General features: G+C 43.7%; 1 pseudogene; it reads right to left on the reverse strand.

Annotated features, from left to right (window-relative positions):
• Positions 1–2,596: 2,596 nt before the first annotated feature.
• Positions 2,597–3,890, reverse strand: LOC136534547 (uncharacterized; annotated as a pseudogene).
• Positions 3,891–22,952: the final 19,062 nt, after the last annotated feature.

Consider the following 22,952-nt stretch of genomic DNA (forward strand, 5'->3'; position numbering starts at 1 on the left):
TTCAGAAGATGGCAAAGGCATCAAATCAATAGGAGCACGAGGCAAGAAACCATAGACAATCTGAAATGGGCACATCTTTGTAGTAGAATGCAGCGAACGATTATAAGCAAATTCAATATGAGGCAAACAATCTTCCCACATCTTAATGTTCTTCTTTAAAACAGCCCTTAACATAGTAGACAAAGTTCTATTGACAACTTCAGTTTGACCATTGGTTTGGGGATGACATGTAGTAGAAAAAAAAGCTTAGTCCCCAGTTTTCCCCATAAAGTCTTCCAAAAATGACTAAGAAATTTAGCATCACGATCAGAAACAATTGTGTTGGGCACACCATGCAAACGAACAATTTCTCGAAAGAACAAATCAGCAATATGAGTAGCATCATCCGTTTTATGACAGGGTATGAAATGTGCCATCTTAGAAAATCTATCAACAACCACAAACACACTATCACGTCCCTTCCTAGTCCTTGGCAAACCCAACACAAAATTCATAGAAATATCTTCCCAAGGGGCACTAGGAACAGGTAGAGGCAAATACAAACCGTGTGGATTTAACCGTGACTTAGCCTTTTGACATGTCGTGCAACGAGCAACAAACCTCTCCACATCTGTTCTCATCTTTGGCCAAAAGAAATGACCAGCAACTATGTCCTCCGTTTTCGTAGCTCCAAAATGCCCCATCAAGCCACCTCCATGCGCTTCCTGCAGCAACAACAAACGAATGGAGCTAGCTGGAATGCATAGCTTGTTAGCTCTAAACACAAACCCATCACTAAAGATGAATTTGTTCCAACCTTTCCCATCTTTACAATGCAGCAACACATCTTTAAAATCGGCATCATTAAGGTATTGGTCCTTAATTGTTTCTAATCCAAAGATTTTGTAATCAAGTTGATTCAGCTAGGTATATCTCCTAGACAAAGCATCAGCAATAATATTCTCTTTCCCTTTCTTGTGCTTAATAACATAAGGAAAAGATTTAATAAATTCAACCCACTTAGCATGTCTACGGTTCAATTTCCCTTGACTACGAATATGCTTCAAAGACTCATGATCAGAATGAATAACAAACTCTTTGGGCCACAAGTAATGCTGCCATGTTTCTAATGTGTGAACAAGAGCATACAATTCCTTATCATATGTAGAATAATTTAGAACAGGCCTGCTCAATTTTTCACTAAAATACGCAACAGGTTTGCCTTCTTGTAACAAAACACCACCCAATCCAATTCCGCTAGCATCACATTCAAGCTCAAAAGTCTTATTAAAATCAGGAAGTTGGAGGAGAGGTGCATGTGTCAACTTATCTTTTAGCATATTGAAGGAGTTATCTTGTACTTTGCCCCAACAAAAAGGCACTTCCTTCTTTGTAAGCTCATTCAAAGGTGCAGCAATGGTACTAAAGCCCTTCACAAATCGGCGATAGAAACCAACAAGTCCTAGGAAACTCCGCACTTGTGTGATAGTCTTTGGTACAGGCCATCCCTGTATTGCTTCTACCTTGGCTTGATCAACCTCAATTCCCTGTGGAGTCACAACATAGCCAAGAAAAGACACTCGATCGGTGCAAAAGGTGCACTTCTCAAGGTTACCAAATAAACGTGCATCTCATAAAGCATTAAAAACAACATGTAAGTGATCAAGATGTTCATCCATAGATTTGATGTAAATCAATATATCATCAAAGTAGACTACAACAAATTTTCCAATGAAAGCACGCAGAACCTCATTCATTAACCTCATGAAGGTACTAGGTGCATTAGTTAACCCAAAAGGCATGACTAACCACTCATATAAACCAAATTTAGTTTTGAAAGCAGTTTTCCATTCATCTCCTAATTTCATACGAATCTGGTGGTACCCACTTCGCAAATCAACTTTGGAAAACACATTAGCACCACTCAGTTCATCAAGCATATCATCCAATCGTGGAATAGGGTGTCGATATCAAATGATGATATTATTAATAGCTCTACAATCAACACACATACGCCATGTTCCATCTTTCTTAGGCACTAAAATGACAGGAACAGCACAAGGACTAAGGGACTCATGCACATAACCTTTGTCGAGTAGTTCTTGCACTTGTCGTTGAATTTCCTTCGTTTCTTCCGGATTAGTCCTGTATGGCGCACAATTTGGCAAAGATGCACCAGGAATAAGATCAATTTGGTGCTCAATCCCTCATATTGGTGGCAGCCCCACTGGTATCTCACTTGGAAAAACATCCAAAAACTCCTGCAAAATGTTAGCAATAGCAGGCGGCAAAGAATGCTGCATATCGTGAACTGAAATCAAAGCACCCTTGCATACCAAAGCATAGGCAACAGAAGTGGAAGCAACCAGTTCATTAATATCAGATTTAGTAGCAAGCAAGCAATGTCCTTTCAATCTTATCTCATCTTTGTTACTACTAACAGATTTGACATTTTTATCGATCTCAGATTTAGTTTTCTTAGCTTTAGCAACATCATCACGCACAATAGCTTCAGGAGACATAGGAAGCAAAACAATTTTCTTATCATGGTGTATGAGAGAATACATATTTGATCTACCATGATGCATACAATCTGTATCAAATTGCCATGGTCTACCTAACAGAATATGACAAGCTTCTATAGGCACAACATCACACTCAACAACATCATGATATGATCCAATAGCAAAATGAATTCGCACCAATCTCGTTACCTTAACCTTACCACTATTGTTGAGCCATCGAATGTGATATGGATGTGGATGCGGTTTGGTTATAAGTGCAAGCTTCTCTACCATATCACTGCTAGCTAAGTTGTTGCAGCTACCTCCATCAATTATCAAACGGCACGAACGCTCTTTAATGACACACTTTGTTTGGAACAGTGTATGCCGCTGATTTTGCTCCACCTTCTCCATTTGTGTGCTAAGCACACGCTGCACAATGAGGCTCTCATAATGATCTGCATCCTCTGCTCCAATCTGCTCTTCTAGTTGTTCCTCACTTCCTACATGGTCAGCAGCAAGCAAAGCAAGTGTATCTTCATCAAAATCACTAGCAGAGGAATACTCACCATCATCTTTGACGACCATAACACGCTTGCTTGGACAGTCACGCATCACATGTCCATATCCCTTGCACCGGTGACACTGAACGTCTCTTGTTCTACCTGTAGATGCCATGGATGAAGCACTCGCAGCAGGCTTCTGGGTCGTCTTTGCCACTGAATTTGCGGAAGTAGCACGAGGTTTGTAGCTGGATGTTGGCATAGGAGCACGTGTAGTTGGAGTAGTAGTCATGCGGGGCTGCTATGAATTAGTTTTCCCTGCAGAAATATTATTCTTGGCACTGGCATGCCGCCCCTGCACTTCCCTTTCAGCTTTACAAGCAAGATGAAACAAATGGGTTACGTTAGTGTATTCTTTATAATCAAGAATGTCCCGGATTTCACGATTTAACCCACCCAAAAATCTTGCCATAGCAGGTTCCTCATCCTCATCTAAATTACAATGCAACATACCCATTTGCAATTCTTGATAATATTCTTCTACACTTTTAGCACCCTGCCTCAGTTGTTGCAATTTATTTAACAAATCATGTGCATAGTAAGAAGGGACAAATCTGGCCCTCATGATTCGTTTCAAAGCATTCCAAGTTTGTGGTATGTTATTAGGATTTTTCTTGCCATGTTCTATCCACCAAACAGTAGCAAAATCAACAAACTCACTAGTAGCAGCCCTAACACGTGTATTCTCAGGAAATTCATGACATGCAAACTTTTGATCAACGGCAATTTCCCAAGTAATGTATGCATCAGGATCATATTTACCATCAAAAGGAGGTATCTTAAATTTTATCTTATTGAAAGCATCATTATTATTGGGTACCTCACGTCGGCGGTGACCACCCATACCTCTATGATTATGGCATAGGCGACGTCGGTCACGAGTGTCATGAGCATCATGTTCAGTATCAACAGTATAATCATCATCATAATTATCTTCGAGTCGCTCTTCGTCCTTGTTGTCTTCATTATGGTGCTCTTTGTCTTTCGTGTGGAAGTCATCAAAACGCTTCAGAAGAGCAGCAAGGCTTCTATCCATATGGGCAACAGATGCTTCCAATCCTGTAAGCTTGGTGTTGGAGGCAAGTTGGGTGGCCTCCAATTGCCCAATCTTGTCATTGGTCACCTGTAAATCTTGATCAAGTCCTTCTGTATGCAGCTGCACTTGCCTTGTAAAATGTTGAATGATGCCCTTGGTGCGAGGAGATTGTGGCCTCTTATTAACATCCTCTGATCCTGACATGGTTTAAAAGACAAGGGAAACAAGAAAACAGGTGAAGAAATAAAAGCCCTACAACTATTAGGATGTAGCAACTGCAAGGCGCTCACTCTCAACCTGTTACAAAAGCTCTTACTAATTCTTACCTTGCTCAACAGGAGGGAACGACAACCAACAAGTCTACAACCGTGGAATGAAGTGCATCGGTGCCGCAACAACAACACCTGTCAAGCTATAGTCGAAATATGTGGAGCTATAGGTGGGCTGAAGCAAGGAAGTACTAGGACCACGTTAGTCACAAAAGCAAGCTGAATAATCGTTCAACGGTGGTACTGTGCTGGTCCTAGCCTAGACCGTGCTAGAGACGCGAGCCTGGGCACAAAGGAGGTCACAACACACCACCGAAAACAATGGAGAAGCACAACGAACAGCCCCCCCTTTTTTCTTTTTTCCTTTTTTCCTGTTTTTTTTCTTTTTTTTCTGGGGATCCTCAAAACTGATTATATAAACAAAAAGACTTCACAGGAGTCACACTCCACACAAACTTTTTCCGAAGGATAGGGGTATTCCGATAAAAAAACCTGAACCAAAACGTATATGCAGGTCGTGGAGAGTTTGAGTATAAGTAGGACTACTGCTGCACAAAGATGTACTCAGATTCGGTCTCACAATAGCAACCAGGCAGCTGTCAATTCAGACTAAAAACCGATTCCAACTCGAACTCAACACCACGTGGGATTCGGTCTCAAACTCAGATTCCTACTCGGTCTTGAACACAAGGATGTATTCGGATTCAGCTAACAGAAGGTTTATATGTTAGCACATGGCTGTGACTAGAACGTGACAAGAACTCGAAACTCTAAAGGACAAAAACTAAGACCAGCAACTCGACACAACCGATGTAGCCGACGACTCAACAAGCCCTAACAAAGCAGTGCTAGCAAAGGCTCAAAGGGTTTATAGGATCGCGGGTAAAACTAATCTACTATATTTTTTTGGCTTTTCTGGACTATAGGAAAAATTAGAACAACGAAGGATTGGAAGACTCTCACCAATAAACCTTGCTCTAATTACCAACTGATAAGATCCCGCTAGGGTTTGTTCCCGATCATTCAATGAGAGGTGTGGGATAACTCGATTGATGGGTGGAGACAACGTTCACGGCCCGACTACAGCCTTCCAAGCTACGCCTTAGCAACCGATACACCACCTCCAATGGTTGCTGCGATCTTGTGGAGCGCGTCACCCGGCCACTAGGGCACTCGTCCTGCAAGCAATCAAAGAACTAGCAAGAACAAGTATAGCAAGTACTAAATTACTAGATGTAGATGAAAGTTTCAAACTCAATCTCAATTAAGGTGGGGTTCCGAAGACAAGAAGACGGGCGGCTGATCCAGCACGCGTGCTTACAAGAAGTAGCGAGAGCTAAACTTGATCTAAACAAAACCCGACTATTCTTGATGGCGGCTAAGGAGTATATGAAGGTGGAAGTAACGACCAGGGGGTGTTGGGGTCATTCTCCAACCCTAGGACGCGTCCCTAATGGACCCAACTTGATACACAGCCCATTGGACCAAACTAAGGTGACGCAACACCTTTGGACAGACAAGCTCTCAGTCGTAATTCAGTCATTGCGGCCGCCTCAAAACAGATATGGACTTGATTCTAGATCCATATGAAAATAGACTTCATAATGATTCCATGAAGTACTTGAACGCCCCAATCCGAGTCCGTATGCTACCGTGGTGACCATCACAAGTTGGAGCTGTCCTGGAGTCCGAATTCAACCTCCACGAATCCTTGTCCCTTTCGGTCCTATCCCTGGTTTCTAACCAAAACAAGAGTGCACGCGTCTCCATGGTCTAAATATGATGGACAGGAACTCAAGAGTGAACTTACTTGATGATTAATGTGATGAGCACGGGCGCGAGTAATAGGACCAGAAACTAGTACTCGTGTCGGCGTGGATGTATCGTTGGTGTTGATGTCCTCATCACTAGGTGACGTTGGTCATGTGGAATCTCACTTCTTTCCATTTGGAGACAGTGTTAGTGTCGGTGCAAGATAGGTGCTTGCTTTGCGCTTGGCGTACCATAGGCTTAGAAATAATTTTGGACGCACCCGGTGGTACCGCTATGTGACGAGCACCAGTGGAAGCTCATTTCGGTGCATTTGAAGATAGTGCTAATCTTGACACAATATAGGAGCATGGTTTGCGTCGAACATACAATTAGCTCAGAAATCATTTTGCACGCACCCGATGGAACTCTTAGGTGACGTGGGTCATTTGGAATCTTGCTTCTTTCTGTTTGGAGACGGCGTTAGTGTCGGTGCAAGATAGGTGCATGGTTTGCACTAGACATACTATTGGCTCAGAAATCATTTTGGACGCACTCGATGGTACCACTAGGTGACGAGGGTCAAGTGGAAGCTTATTTCGGTCCTTTCGGACATAGTGCTAATCTTAACGCAAGATAGGTCCATGGTTTGCGTTGAGCGTAACATAGGCTCGGAAATCATTTTGGACGTACCCGATGGAACGCCATGGTGACGTGGGTCATGTGGAATCTCACTTCTTTCTCTTTGGATATAGTGTTAGTGTCGATGCAAGATAGGTGCATAGTTTGCGCCAAACGTATCATTAGCTCAGAAATCATTTTGGACGCACCCGTTGGTACTCCGAAGTGACAAGGCTCAAGTGAAAGCTTGTTTGGTTCATTTGGAGACAGTGCTAATATTGACACAAGATAGGTGGATGATTTGCGTCGGATGTACCATAGGCTCGGACATCGTTTTGGATGCACCCGACGGAACTACTAGGAGACGTGGGTCTTGTGGAATCTCACTTCTTTCTGCTTGGAGACAGTGTTAGTATCGGTGCAAGATAGGTGCATGGTTTACGCTATACGTACCATAGGCTTAGAAATCATTTTGGACGCACCCGATGGTACCGCTAGGCGACGAGGCTCAAGTGGAAGCTCATTTCAGTCCATTTGCAGATAGAGAAAATCTTCATGCAAGATATGTGCACGGTTTGCGTCGAACATACCATACGCTCGAAAATCATTTTGGACGCACCCGACGGAACTCCTAGGTGAGGTGGGTCGTGTGGAATCTCACTTCTTTCCATTTAGAAACAGTATTAGTGTCGGTGCAAGAAAGGTGCATGGTTTGCGCTAGACGTACCATAGGCTCAGAAATCGTTTTGGACGCACCTGATGGTACCACTATGTGATGAGGCTCAAGTGGAAGCTCATTTCGGTCCTTTCGGACATAGTGCTAATCCAGACGCAAGATAGGAGCATGGTGTGCGTCGAACGTACCATAGGCTCAGAAATCATATTGGACACACCCGATGGAACTCCTAGGGGATGTGGGTCATGTGGAATCTCACTTCTCTCTTTGGAGACAGTGTTAGTGTCGGTGCAAGATAGGTGCACGGTTTGTGCCAAACATACCACAGGCTCAGAAATCATTTTGGACACACTTGATGGTACCACTAGGTGACGAGGCTCAAGTGGAAAGTTGTTTCGGTCCGTTTAGAGATAGTGTTAATCTTGACGCAAGACAGGTGCACTGTTTGCGTCGAATGTATGATAGGCTCGGACATCATTTTAGATGCACCCGATGGAACTCCTAGGTGACGTGGGTCATGTGGAATCTCACTTCTTTCCATTTGGAGACAGTGTTAGTGTCGGTGCAAGATAGGTGCATGCTTTGCGCTTGACGTACCATAGGCTTAGAAATCATTTTGGACGCACCCGGTGGTACCGCTATGTGACGAGCTCCAGTGGAAGCTCATTTTGGTGCATTTGAAGATAGTGCTAATCTTGACACAAGATTGGAGCACGGTTTGCGTCGAACATACCATCAGCTCGGAAATCATTTTGCACGCACCCGATGGAACTCATATGTGACGTGGGTCATTTGGAATCTTGCTTCTTTCCGTTTAGAGACGGTGTTAGTGTCAGTGCAAGATAGGTGCATGGTTTGCACTAGACATACTATTGGCTCAGAAATCATTTTGGACACACTCGATGGTACCACTAGGTGATGAGGCTCAAGTGGAAGCTCATTTTAGTCCTTTCGGACATAGTGCTAATCTTGTTATAAGATAGGTCCATGGTTTGCGTTGAGCGTAACATAGGCTCGGAAATCATTTTGGACGTACCCGATCGAACTCCATGGTGACGTGGGTCATGTGGAATCTCACTTCTTTCTCTTTGGATATAGTGTTAATGTCGATGCAAGATAGGTGCACAGTTTGCGCCAAACGTACCATCAGCTCAGAAATCATTTTGGACGCACCCGTTGGTACTCCGAAGTGACGTGGCTCAAGTGAAAGCTCGTTTGGTCCATTTGGAGATAGTGCTAATATTGACACAAGATAGGTGCATGATTTGCGTCGGACGTACCATAGGCTCGGACATCATTTTGGACGCACCCAACGCAACTACTAGGAGATGTGGGTTGTGTGGAATCTCACTTCTTTCTGCTTGGAGACAGTGTTAGTATCGGTGCAAGATAGGTGCATGGTTTGCGCTAGACATACCATAGACTTAGAAATCATTTTGGACGCACCCGATGGTACCACTAGGCGACGAGGCTCAAGTGGAAGCTCATTTCAGTCCATTTGGAGATTGTGTAAATCTTCATGCAAGATAGGTGCACGGTTTGCGTCGAACGTACCGTACGCTCGAAAATCATTTTGGACGCACCCAACGAAACTCCTAGGTGAGGTGGGTCGTGTGGAATCTCACTTCTTTCCATTTAGAGACAGTATTAGTGTCGGTGCAAGAAAGGTGCATGGTTTGCGCTAGACGTACCATAGGCTCAAAATTTGTTTTGGACGCACCTGATGGAACCACTATGTGATGAGGCTCAAGTGGAAGCTCATTTCGGTCCTTTCGGACATATTGCTAATCCTGACGCAAGATAGGAGCACGGTTTGCGTCGAACGTACCATAGGCTCATAAATCATATTGGACACACCCAATGGAACTCCTAGGGGACGTGGGTCATGTGGAACCTCACTTCTTTCTCTTTGGAGACTGTGTTAGTATCGGTGCAAGATAGGTGCACGGTTTGTGCCAAACGTACCATAGACTCAGAAATCATTTTGGACGCACTCGATGGTACCACTAGGTGACGAGGCTCAAGTGGAAAGTTGTTTCGGTCCATTTAGAGATAGTGTTAATCTTGACGCAAGATAGGTGCACTGTTTGCGTCGAATGTATGATATGCTCGGACATCATTTTAGATGCACCCGATGGAACTCCTAGGTGACGTGGGTCATGTGGAATCTCACTTCTTTCCATTTGGAGACAGTGTTAGTGTCGGTGCAAGATAGGTGCATGCTTTGCGCTTGACGTACCATAGGCTTAGAAATCATTTTGGACGCACCCGGTGGTACCGCTAGGTGATGAGCTCCAGTGGAAGCTCATTTCGGTGCATTTGAAGATAGTGCTAATCTTGACACAAGATAGGAGCACGGTTTGCGTCGAACATACCATCAGCTCGGAAATCATTTTGCACGCACCCGATGGAACTCATATGTGACATGGGTCATTTGGAATCTTGCTTCTTTCCGTTTGGAGACGGTGTTAGTGTCGGTGCAAGATAGGTGCATGGTTTGCACTAGACATACTATTGGCTCAGAAATCATTTTGGACACACTCGATGGTACCACTAGGTGATGAGGCTCAAGTGGAAGCTCATTTTAGTCCTTTCGGACATAGTGCTAATCTTGTTATAAGATAGGTCCATGGTTTGCGTTGAGCGTAACATAGGCTCGGAAATCATTTTGGACGTACCCGATCGAACTCCATGGTGACGTGGGTCATGTGGAATCTCACTTCTTTCTCTTTGGATATAGTGTTAGTGTCGATGCAAGATAGGTGCACAGTTTGCGCCAAACGTACCATCAGCTCAGAAATCATTTTGGACGCACCTGTTGGTACCCCGAAGTGACGAGGCTCAAGTGAAAGCTCGTTTGGTCCATTTGGAGACAGTGCTAATATGACACAAGATAGGTGCATGATTTGCGTCGGACGTACCATAGGCTCGGACATCGTTTTGGATGCACCCCACGGAACTACTAGGAGACGTGGGTCGTGTGGAATCTCACTTCTTTCTGCTTGGAGATAGTGTTAGTATCGGTGCAAGATAGGTGCGTGGTTTGCGCTAGACGTACCATAGGCTTAGAAATCATTTTGGACGCACCCAATGGTACCACTAGGCGACGAGGCTCAAGTGGAAGCTCATTTCAGTCCGTTTGGAGATAGTGCAAACCTTCATGCAAGATAGGTGCACGGTTTGCGTCGAACGTACCATACGCTCGAAAATCATTTTGGACGCACCCGATGGAACTCCTAGGTGCGGTGGGTCGTGTGGAATCTCACTTCTTTCCATTTAGAGACATTGTTAGTGTCGGTGCAAGAAAGGTGCATGGTTTGCGCTAGACGTACCATAGGCTTAGAAATTGTTTTGGATGCACCTGATGGTACCACTATGTGATGAGGCTCAGTGGAAGGTCATTTCGGTCCTTTCGGACATAGTGCTAATCCTGATGCAAGATAGGAGCACGGTTTGCATCGAACGTACCATAGGCTCATAAATCAAATTGGACACACCCAATGGAACTCCTAGGATACGTGGGTCATGTGGAACCTCACTTCTTTCTCTTTGGAGATAGTGTTAGTGTCGGTGCAAGATAGGTGCACAGTTTGTGCCAAACGTACCATAGACTCAGAAATCATTTTGGATGCACTCGATGGTACCACTAGGTGACGAGGCTCAAGTGGAAAGTTGTTTCGGTCCGTTTAGAGATAGTGTTAATCTTGACGCAAGATAGGTGCACGGTTTGCGTCGAACGTACCATACGCTCGAAAATCATTTTGGACGCACCCGACGGAACTCCTAGGTGAGGTGGGTCGTGTGGAATCTCACTTCTTTCCGTTTAGAGACATTGTTAGTGTCGGGGCAAGATAGGTGCATGGTTTGCGCTAGACATACCATAGGCTCAAAAATCATTTTGGACATAGCTGATGGTACCACTATGTGATGAGGCTCAAGTGGAAGCTCATTTCGGTCCTTTCGAACATAGTGCTAATCCTGACGCAAGATAGCAGCACGATTTGCGTCAAACGAACCGTAGCCTCAGAAATCATTATGGACACATCCGATGGAACTCCTAGGGGATGTGGGTCATGTGGAATCTAACTTCTTTCTCTTTGGAGACAGTGTTAGTGTCGGTGCAAGATAGGTGCACGGTTTGCGCCAAACGTACCATAGGCTCAGAAATCGTTTTAGACGCACTCGATGGTACCACTAGGTGACAAGGCTCAAGTGGAAAGTCGTTTCGGTCTGTTTAGAGATAGTGTTAATCTTGACGCAAGATAGGTGCATAGTTTGCATCGAATGTACGATAGGCTCGGACATCATTTTGGACGCACCCGATGGAACTTCTAGGTGACGTGGGTCATGTGGAATCTCACTTCTTTCCATTTGGAGACAGTGTTGGTATCGGTGCAAGAAAGGTGCAAGGTTTGCGCTAGACATACCATAGGCTTAGAAATCGTTTTGGACGCACCCGATGGTACCACTAGGTGACGAGGCACAAGTGGAAGCTCGTTTCAGTCCATTTGGAGATAGTGCTATCTTCATGCAAGATAGGTGCACATTTTGCGTCGAATGTACCATATGCTTGAAAATCATTTTGGACGCACCCAACGAAACTCCAAGGTGACGTGGGTCGTGTGGAATCTCACTTCTTTCCATTTAGAGACAGTGTTAGTGTCGGTGCAAGATAGGTGCATGGTTTGCGTTAGATGTAGCATACGCTCAAAAATCATTTTTGACGCACCTGATGGTACCACTATGTGATGAGGCTCAAGTGGAAGCTCGTTTCGGTCCTTTCGGAAATAATGCTAATCCTGACGCAAGATAGGAGCAAGGTTTGCGTCGAACGTACCATAGGCTCAGAAATCATTTTGGCCACACCTGATAGAACTCCTAGGGGATGTGGGTCATGTGGAATCTCACTTCTTTCTCTTTGGAGATAGTGTTAGAGTCGGTGCAAGATAGGTGCACGGTTTACGGCAAACGTACCATAGGCTCAGAAATCATTTTGGACGCACTCGATGGTACCACTAGGAGACGAGGCTCAAGTGAAAGCTCGTTTCGGTCCATTTGGAGATTGTGCTAATCTTGACACAATATAGGTGCATGGTTTGCGTCGGACGTACCATAGGCTCGGACATTGTTTTGGATGCACCCGACGGAACTCCTAGGAGATGTGGGTCATGTGGAATCTTATTTCTTTCCATTTGGAGACAGTGTTAGTATCGGTGCAAGATAGGTGCATGGTTTGCTCTGGACGTACCATAGGCTCAAAAATCATTTTGGCCGCACCTGAAGGTACCACTATGTGACGAGGCTCAAGTGGAAGCTCATTTCGGTCCTTTCGGACATAGTGCTAATCCTGATGCAAGATAGGAGCACAGTTTGCGTCGAACATACCATAGGCTCGGAAATCATTTTGGACACACCCAATGGAACTCCTAGGGGATGTGGGTCTTGTGGAATCTCACTTCTTTCTCTTTGGAGACAGTGTTAGTGCCGGTGCAAGATAGGTGCATGGTTTGCGACAAATGTACCATAGGCTGAGAAATCATTTTGGACGCACTCGATGGTACCACTAGGTGACGAGGCTCAAGTGGAAGCTCATTTCGGTCTGTTTAGAGATAGTGTTAATCTTGATGCAAGATAGGTGCACAGTTTGCGTTGAATGTACGATAGGCCTGGACATTGTTTTGGACGCACCCGATGGAACTACTAGGTGATGTGGGTCTTGTGGAATCTCACTTCTTTCTATTTGGAGACAGTGTTAGTGTCGGTGCAAGATAGGTGCATTGTTTGCGCTTGACGTACCATAGGCTTAGAAATCATTTTGGATGCACTCGGTGGTACCACTAGGTGACGAGGTTCAAGTGGAAGATCATTTTGGTCCATAGCAAGTTAGTGCTAATCTTGACACAAGATAGGAGCATGGTTTGCGTCGAACATACCAACGGCTCAGAAATCGTTTTGGACGCACCCGATGGAACTTCTAGGTGACATGGGTCATTCGGAATCTCGCTTCTTTCCATTTGGAGACAGTGTTAGTGTCGGTGTAAGATAGGTGCATGGTTTGCGCTAAACATACCATAGGCTTAGAAATCATTTTAGACGCACTCGATGGTACCACTAGGTGACGAGGCTCAAGTGGAAGCTCATTTCGGTCATTTTGGACATAGTGCTAACCTTGACGTAAGATAGGTGCACGGTTTGCGTCGAGCCTAACAAAGGCTCAGAAATCATTTTGGACGTACCCGATGGAACTCCATGGTGACGTGGGTCATGTGGAACCTCCTTTCTTTCTCTTTGGTGATAGTGTTAGTGTCGGTGCAAGATAGGTGCACGGTTTGCGCCAAACGTTCCATCGGCTCAGAAATCATTTTGGATGCACCTGTTGGTACTCCGAAGTGACGAGGCTCAAGTGAAAGGTTGTTTCGGTCCATTTGGAGATTGTGCTAATCTTGACACAAGATAGGTGCACGGTTTGCGTCGAATGTACCATAGGCTCGGACATCATTTTGGATGCACCCGACGGAACTCCTAGGAGACGTGGGTCGTGTGGAATCTCACTTCTTTCCATTTGGAGACAGTGTTAGTATCGGTGCAAGATAGGTGCATGGTTTGCGCTAGACATTTTCGTTCAATTTCAACGTCTGCCAAACATTTTGATTCAAGAGGCAAAGCTGAAAATTCCAATCAGTCCAGCTCCCCTGTTACAGTAGCCCAACGGAAGACAAGCAAGATTGAGTGTTTTAAGTGTGGTGGTCATGGACATAAGCAAGCTGAATGTCCCAATAGACACACTATTATTGCACTTGCAGATGGTTCTTATGATTCTCAAAGTGAAGAGGGGGATGAGCCTATTACCCAAGCACTAGCAGACCTTTCTCTTGACACTTGTGAGTATTCAGCAGAGGATGGTACTTTTGAGCTAGGTCTGAATTGTTTAGCCATTCAATCTCTTCCAGATTTTGCTCAAGATGACTTATCCCAAGATGATGTTCTTCAGCATCCAGCCGAGATTACTTGTGCTGATTTTGATAAGTTGCTTGCTGATTTTCCTGATTTGGCGCCTTCTACTCTGAATACACCAGCTCCTTCTTTGGTGGTTCGGCGGGTTCTTTCAACACAATTTGTTGCTGCTGAGCAAGGCCAGCGCCACAATTTGTTTCAATCACGATGCAAAGTGAAAGGATAGGTGTGCCGCTTCATCATTGATGGTGGGAGCTGCAACAATATTGTTAGTGCTTTGCATGTTGAGAAGCTTGGTTTGCAGACACGTCGCATCCACATCCGTATCACATGCAATGGCTGAATAATTCTGGGACAATGAAGGTTTCAGCTATGGTCCACTTGTCATTCTCCATTGGTGACTATCATGGAGAGGTTGATTGTGATATTGTACCCATGCAAGCATGCCATTTACTACTGGGTTGTCCATGGCAATTTGATGTGGATTTGGTACAGTTTGGACGGTGTAACAAATATACTTTCATTCACAAAGACAAGAAGGTGGTTCTTGTTCCATTATCTCTAGAAGAGATCTATGCTTCAGATGTGGCTCGCATGAAAAGAGAAGAATCTGAGAAAAGAAAATTGAGTGAGGCCCCCAACACTAGTAAGGGAGAGACTCCTAACCCATCCAGCCACATAAAGCCTCATTCCACTTCAAAACAGCTACGCCAAAATGAGTGCTTATTTGTGAGCAGGAGTGATTTGAGAGAAGTGAAGAACACCATAGCCCCATTCTTTGTGCTCTTGCACAAGGAGGTCCTACTTTCAACTACCGATTTACCTTCATCGCTGCCTAGTGTTGTTCTTGATCTCTTACAGGACTTCGAAGATGTTTTTCCCGATGAGGTGCCAGCTGGACTTCCTCCACTCCACGGAATTAAGCATCAAATTGATTTGGTACCAGGTGCTGCTCTTCCAAATTGTCCAGCCTACCACACCAATCCTGAAGAGACAAAGGAAATTCAGCGACATGTAAAAGAGCTTTTGGACAAAGGGTATGTTCGTGAATCCTTATCACCATGTGCAGTTCCCGTTCTTTAATCCCGAAGAAAGATGGCTCTTGGCGCATGTGTGTTTATTGTCGTGCTATCAATGCTATAACTGTTAGATATTGCCATCCCATTCCACGGCTTGATGACATGTTAGATGAATTGAGTGGCTCAACTATTTTCACCAAGATTGATTTACACATCGGCTATCACCAAATTCGCATGAAAATTGGTGATGAATGGAAGACAGCATTTAAGACCAAATTTGGCTTATATGAATGGCTTGTGATGCCTTTGGTTTGACGAATGCTCCTTCAACTTTTATGCGTTTAATGAATCATGTTTTAAGAGCTTTCATTGGCAAATTCGTGGTTGTATATTTTGATGATATCTTGACCTATAGTAAATCATTTGATGAGCATCTTGATCATATCCGTGCAGTCCTTGCTGTTTTGAGAGTCGAGAAATTGTATGGAAATATTTGTAAGTGCACCTTTTGCACAAACCGTGTTGTTTTCCTTGGTTTTGTTGTGACTGCAGATGGCATCCAGGTTAATGAAGAGAAGATTAAAGCGATAAAGGATTGGCCTACTCCTAAAAATGTGAGCCAAGTTCAAAGTTTCCATGGTCTTACAGGTTTCTACCAGTGCTTTGTTAAAGATTTCAGTGCAATCGCTGCACCCCTTAACAATTTGACAAAGAAGGATGTTCCATTCAAGTGGGGAGATGAACAGGACCAAGCCTTCGAAGAGTTGAAAAGAAAGCTTTGTGAAGCACCGCTGCTACAACTACCAGACTTTGGTAAGACCTTTGAGATCGAATGTGATGCAAGTGGTATTGGCATTGGAGGTGTGCTACTTCAGGAACGTAAACCTATTGCCTACTTTTCTGAAAAGTTAAATGGTCCACATCTGAATTACTCTGTCTATGACAAAGAGATCTATGCCTTAGTTCAAGTTTTGGCAGTTTGGCAACATTATTTGTTACCTAAAGAATTTGTCATCCACTCTGATCATGAAGCTTTAAAATATCTCAAAAGCCAAGGCAAGCTGAACTGTCGACATGCTAAATGGATTGAGTTCATTGAAACATTCCCCTATGTTGTAAAACATAAGCGTGGGAAAGATAACATTGTTGCTGATGCTTTATCATGGACATGTGGCTTGGTTACACAATTAGATACAAAAGTGCTTGGTTTGGAATCCATTAAAACACTTTATGCTGATGACTTTGATTTTTAAGAACCTTTCTCTCATTGCATTGCTGGAAAAGGCTAGGACAAGTATTATGTGCATGATGGTTTCTTATTTCAAACTAACAAACTATGTATTCCAGCCTGTTCGATTCATCAAGTTCTTTTGCAGGAAGCACATGCTGGTGGCTTAGCTGGTCATTTTGGCATCAAAAAGACATTGGACATGCTCTCTGATCATTTCTTTTGGCCACATATGCGACGTGATGTCCAACAACATGTTGAGCGCTGCATAATCTGCTTGAAAGCTAAGTCCCGCCTTAATCCCCATGGTCTTTATACTCCATTACCAATCCCAACTATACCTTGGGAAGATATATCCATGGATTTTATTCTGGGGTTACCTAGGTCTCAGAGGGGGAGGGATTCTATCTTTGTTGTTGTTGATCGCTTCTCTAAAATGGCACATTTTATTCCATGTCATAAGAGCGATGATGCTTCACACGTTGCTGATTTGTTTTTCAGGGAGATCGTTCGTCTACATGGAGTGCCAAAGACTATTGTTTCAGACCGAGATACAAAATTTCTAAGCTATTTTTGGAAGACCTTATGGGCTAAACTTGGCACGAAGTTGTTATTTTCCACCACTTGTCATCCACAAACAGATGGGCAAACTGAAGTTGTCAACCGTACCCTATCCACCATGCTGCGTGCCGTGCTGAAAAAGAATTTGAAGCTGTGGGAAGACTGCCTTCTACATGTTGCATTTGCTTATAACCGGGCAATCCATTCCACAACAAATTTTTGTCCATTTGAAATTGTTTATGTTTTTAAGTCGCATACTCCCATGGATCTTTTGCCTTTACCATTACAGGAACAAGTTAACTTGGATGCAGTAAAGAGATCGGATTTTCTCAAGAAGCTACATGATGAGACAAGAAGGAATATCGAGAAGAAATCAGCACAATATGCAAAGCAAGCGAACAAAGGTAAGAAGAAGGTTACATTCCAGCCTAGAGACCTCGTGTGGTTGCATCTATGCAAGGATCGATTTCCCCAACAGCGCAAGAGTAAGTTATCTCCTAGGGGTGATGGTCCATTCAAGGTTTTACACAAGATAAATGATAATGCTTACAAAATTGAGCTGCCACCTGAATATTCCAATGTGAGTACAACATTCAATGTCAAAGACTTGCTTCCATTTATTGGTGAGCCTGAGTCGAGGACGACTCCATCTCAAGAGGGGAGGCTAATGAGGACATTCCTAGCATTCACTCATCTCCAAATGAAACTACATTTGATATAGCTGGTCCGATTACAAGGAGTAGAGCAAAACAATTGGAGAAGGAAATTCATTCTCAGGTGAACGCTAACCTTATGCTTAATAATCAGATTATGTTGAATGGGCCTGTGCTTTTGAGTACTTGTTTCAATGTTCTTAGGAATGATGGAGTGCATGAACAAGTGTGGGATGATGATGGATTCTGCCCGCCAAATATAAGCAAGGAACCTGGACGTGCAAGAGAGAGAGAAAAGAACATTCAGCTACCATGAATAACAGTCGTTGGAGTGCAAGCAAATATTTTGGAAGTTAGGAATGCATGCAGCCAGCAACCGGGTTGCTATCCACACATGTTCCAGCATGCATGCAGAAGAATGCCAACCATCCATGCGTCCCACTAGGCTTGGCTATTAATAAAAGTAGTGTTACAACTTTCCACTACATGTTCTCATTTATTTCTTCCAAACTTTACTCAACTAGTATTATATATCCCTGTAATGGGTGACGTGAACAGTAACTTCGAGATTGCAAATTCAGAAATACAAACTCTTTGAGTTCTTGTTCCAGCGTGAGTCTTGAGAGGCTTGCAAACTTGTTCTTTCGATTCCAGAGGGAGTTGTAGAACGCCGAACTACGGTTCACCCAATTTGTGCCTTCACATCTATATGGCATGATTGCGTGGGCTATTTCGTCGGTACATGGAAGGGTGATTGTCTCAGTAGTTCATCACGTGGGTAGCCTCGCGGTGCATTGCCTCTTCACCAGGTCACGCAGCGACAAGTTATCAAGTTCGCGGATCCTTCGAGAAGATCGGGACACAACTACTCGTCACATGTGATCCATAGACGTGTGCCCATCATCTGGTATCAGAGCCTCCGTTTACTCATTAGGATCATTCTTATTTTGGTAGGATAGTTTTTTATATACCTACAGTCCACACATAGACAAATAGAAAACCTACAGCCTCTCATTTGCGCTTGATTTGTAGTTTGCATTATCGAGTTTTCAATCCTTTGTGACTTGTCTAGTTGCTGAAATTTTTCTTTTCCACATCGTTCTAACTTTCATCCTTGATTAGCCGAATATATATATTAAAAAAAAACCCACTCGTCCCACCCTTGATTGCTTTTTAACCGCCACAAATTTCCCACCCTTCCCACCTGAGTTTTCTTGTTCTTTCGGATGCGCCACCCCTCTATGTTGTCTTTGCTGCGCCCCCTTAGTTGAAAGTTGTGCTGCGTTTGTCTCAAAAGATATCAAAAAAAAAGAAAAAAAAAGCGAGAGTATATATATATAAAAAAAAGAAACAAAAGAGACTTGTGATCAGCATGCCAAAAGGGGCTTGAGCAGCACTTTGGTTGGTGCAAGTTGTTTCCACTTCTTCCATATTGTTCCTTTTTTTTGCATCTTTTTCTTTCTATTTAGCAACTTAGACTTGTGTTATTTCTCTTTTGGATTATTATTCAGTTTTGCATCACTACATTTCAGCGCACTACTTGTACATTTTATCCCCACCAAGCTCTACTAAAAAGCACCGTGAGCTGTTGCACCGTAGTCTCTGGTACAATCACTCTTCCACTACAGATTGCAGCCCCAGTTCTTGCCCTTTCCAAGACGAGAAAGAACTTGTTCAGCAAGTGGTGAAGGAGTGATTCCACATATATTCCACATATATATTGTCCTATTTTTTCCCCTCTACTAATATGGCAGGACGTGGAGATGGTGCCGCTATTTCGGTGGAGGAATTCCAGGAGCTGCGTACACAAATGAATGATTTGATGCAACAACTACAAACTCTCCAATTGAACATGCCTCATAGAGAACCACCACCAAATGAGGATGATGACAATGAGGATAATGAGGCACCACGTCGTGCCGCTGGTCTGGACATGGACGTGGTGGGTTTGGCCATGGTTTTGGTCATGCTCGACGCGTTCTAGTTGGAGGTGGAGATTATGATGGTGATGATGATATGTTGTCCGACATGGATGATCATCGGCATGGTGTCCATCATGGTTATCGTGACCACCGTCGTCGTCGTGATGATGATGGTTTAAGCAAAGTGAAAGTGTCTATTCCAAAATTTAACGGAAAGGAAAGTGCTGATGATTATTTTGAGTGGGAGACCAAGGTTGATCAGATCTTTGATTTCTATACTTACCCTCCTATCAAGAAAGCAAAGCTTGCTGCAATTGAGTTCACAGTTTATGCAATCACTTGGTGGAATCAAGTGTGTGCTGATTTCCGCCGTGTTGGACATGATCGTATTACTTGGGATGACATGAAACAAGAAATGAGGCGGAGATTTGTTCCTGCCCATTATTCTCATGAGCTACATTTGAGGCTGAAACGTCTTGTCCAAGGTCATCGTAGTGTGGATGAATATTTTCAGGAAATGGAAATGTGTCTACTTCGTACCGATATCACTGAAGATGAGGAATCAATGATGGCTCAATTTCTGGTTGGTCTTAATAAACCAATCGCATACAAGGTGGACATGACTAATTACAACACTATGGATGAATTGCTACATTTTGCAAAAAGGGCAGAACGGCAGCTTGCTGAATCTTATAAGAACCATGCTTCATTTTCAGCTCCTAATAGTTCTACTCCATGGCGCCATTCACAGCAGCACGGGTCAGGGGTGCACACACCTTCATCTCATGCAACTTCTCGTTCAATTTAAACGTCTGCCAAACATTTTGATTCAAGAGGCAAAGCTAAAAATTCCAATTAGTCCAGCTTCTCTTTTCCAGCAGCCCAACGGAAGACAAGCAAGATTGAGTGTTTTAAGTGTGGTGGTCATGGACATAAGCAAGCTGAATGTCCCAATAGATGCACTATTATTGCACTTGCAGATGGTTCTTATGATTCTCAAAGTGAAGAGGAGGATGAGCCTATTACCCAAGCACTAGCAGACCTTTCTCTTGACACTTGTGAGTATTCAGCAGAGGATGGTACTTTTGAGCTAGGTCTGAATTGTTTAGCCATTCAATCTCTTCCAGATTTTGCTCAAGATGACTTATCCCAAGATGATGTTCTTCAGCATCCAGCCGAGATTACTTGTGCTGATTTTGATAAGTTGCTTGCTGATTTTCCTGATTTGGCGCCTTGTACTCTGAATACACCAGCTCCTTCTTTGGTGGTTCGACGGGTTCTTTCAACACAATTTGTTGCTGCTGAGCAAGGCCAGCACCACAATTTGTTTCAATCATGATGCAAAGTGAAAGGACAGGTGTGCCGCTTCATCATTGATGGTGGGAGCTACAACAATATTGTTAGTGCTTTGCTTGATGAGAAGCTTGGTTTGCAGACACGTCGCCATCCCCATCCGTATCACATGCAATGGCTGAATAATTCTGGGACAGTGAAGGTTTCAGCTATGGTCCACTTGTCATTCTCCATTGGTGACTATCATGGAGAGGTTGATTGTGATATTGTACCCATGCAAGCATGCCATTTACTGCTGGGTCGCCCATGGCAATTTGATGTGGATTTGGTGCACTTTGGACAGTCTAACAAATATACTTTCATTCACAAAGACAAGAAGGTGGTTCTTGTTCCATTATCTCCAGAAGAGATCTATGCTTCAGATGTGGCTTGCATGGAAAGAGAAGAATCTGAGAAAAGAAAATTGAGTGAGGCCCCCAACACTAGTAAGGGAGAGACTCCTAACCCATCCAGCCACATAAAGCCTCATTCCACTTCAAAACAGCTACGCCAAAATAAGTGCTTATTTGTGAGCAGGAGTGATTTGAGAGAAGTGAAGAACACCACAACCACATTCTTTGTGCTCTTGCACAAGGAGGTCCTACTTTCAACTACCGATTTACCTTCATCGCTGCCTAGTGTTGTTCTTGATCTCTTACTGGACTTCGAAGATGTTTTTCCTGATGAGGTGCCAGCTGGACTTCCTCCACTTCGCGGAATTGAGCATCAAATTGATTTGGTACCAGGTGCTTCTCTTCCAAATCATCCAGCCTACCGCACCAATCCCGAAGAGACAAAGGAAATTCAGCGACAGGAAAAAGAGCTTTTGGACAAAGGGTATGTTCGTTGATGTGGAAAAGGATAACTCAACCTCAACTATGATTCAACAGTTTGTTACAGCTATACCTGCAAAACTGGGCCATGTTTCTGCATCCTTATTCCATATCAACAGAAAGATATTGAAGTCTAGTTTCCAACGCAACAAACGGTGCATCTTTTGGACTTTCGTTCTTTCGACTCCTGAGGGGGTTGTAGAACACCGAACTTCGGTTCACCCAGTTCGTGCCTTCATGTCTATATGGCGTGATTGCGTGGACTGGTTTTGTCGGCGCATGGAAGGGTGGATGTCTCGGCAGTTCATCGCGGGTGTAAGATCTCATGGTGCGCTACCTCTCCATCAGGTCATGCAACGATAGTTATCAAGTTTACTTATGCTCCACCATGAAGATTGGGCCATACAAGTTGCAGTCGTGTGTTCTCTACACGTACACACATCATTTGGTATTTAGAGCCTTGGTTGTCATGGTGTGAGCTGATTATCCTTACAAGCTTCCTTCGCAGATTGGTATTCAATTCCTAGATAGTGTTGAGTCAAGTCAGAATGCTGATAGGGTGCCTTGAGAGATTTAAACATTGGTTTCCTCTCATTGCGTCGGGTCAATTCGATGGTTTGGTTCTCACTATATGGAGTTGTTCTCAGTTTGTGCTCGAGTTTATAGTTATCTTGCGTCGTCAAGTCTTGTTTTTTTTCTTCTTTCTTGAGTCAAGTTTCCAATAATGTTCGTCCAATGTTGATGCTACGACCACGAGTCGAGGACGACTCGTTTCGAAGGGAGAGAGAATGATGTGGACAAGGATAACTCAACCTCAACTATGATTCAACAGTTTGTTACAGCTATACCTGCAAAACTGGGCCACGTTTATGCATCCTTATTCCATATCAACAGAAAGATATTGAAGTCTAGTTTCCAAGGCAACAAACGGTGCATCTTTTGGACTTCCGAGCTAAGAGTTATGATCGTTTTAGTGGAAGGTGCATATGCAGCCCAGCACCTGCGCGAGAATTGAAGAGATTGCTTGAGTTCCCACTTCAGTTAGCCAAAAGT

Source organism: Miscanthus floridulus, unplaced genomic scaffold (assembly GCF_019320115.1).
Source record: "Miscanthus floridulus cultivar M001 unplaced genomic scaffold, ASM1932011v1 os_2034, whole genome shotgun sequence".
Classification (NCBI taxonomy): domain Eukaryota; kingdom Viridiplantae; phylum Streptophyta; class Magnoliopsida; order Poales; family Poaceae; genus Miscanthus; species Miscanthus floridulus.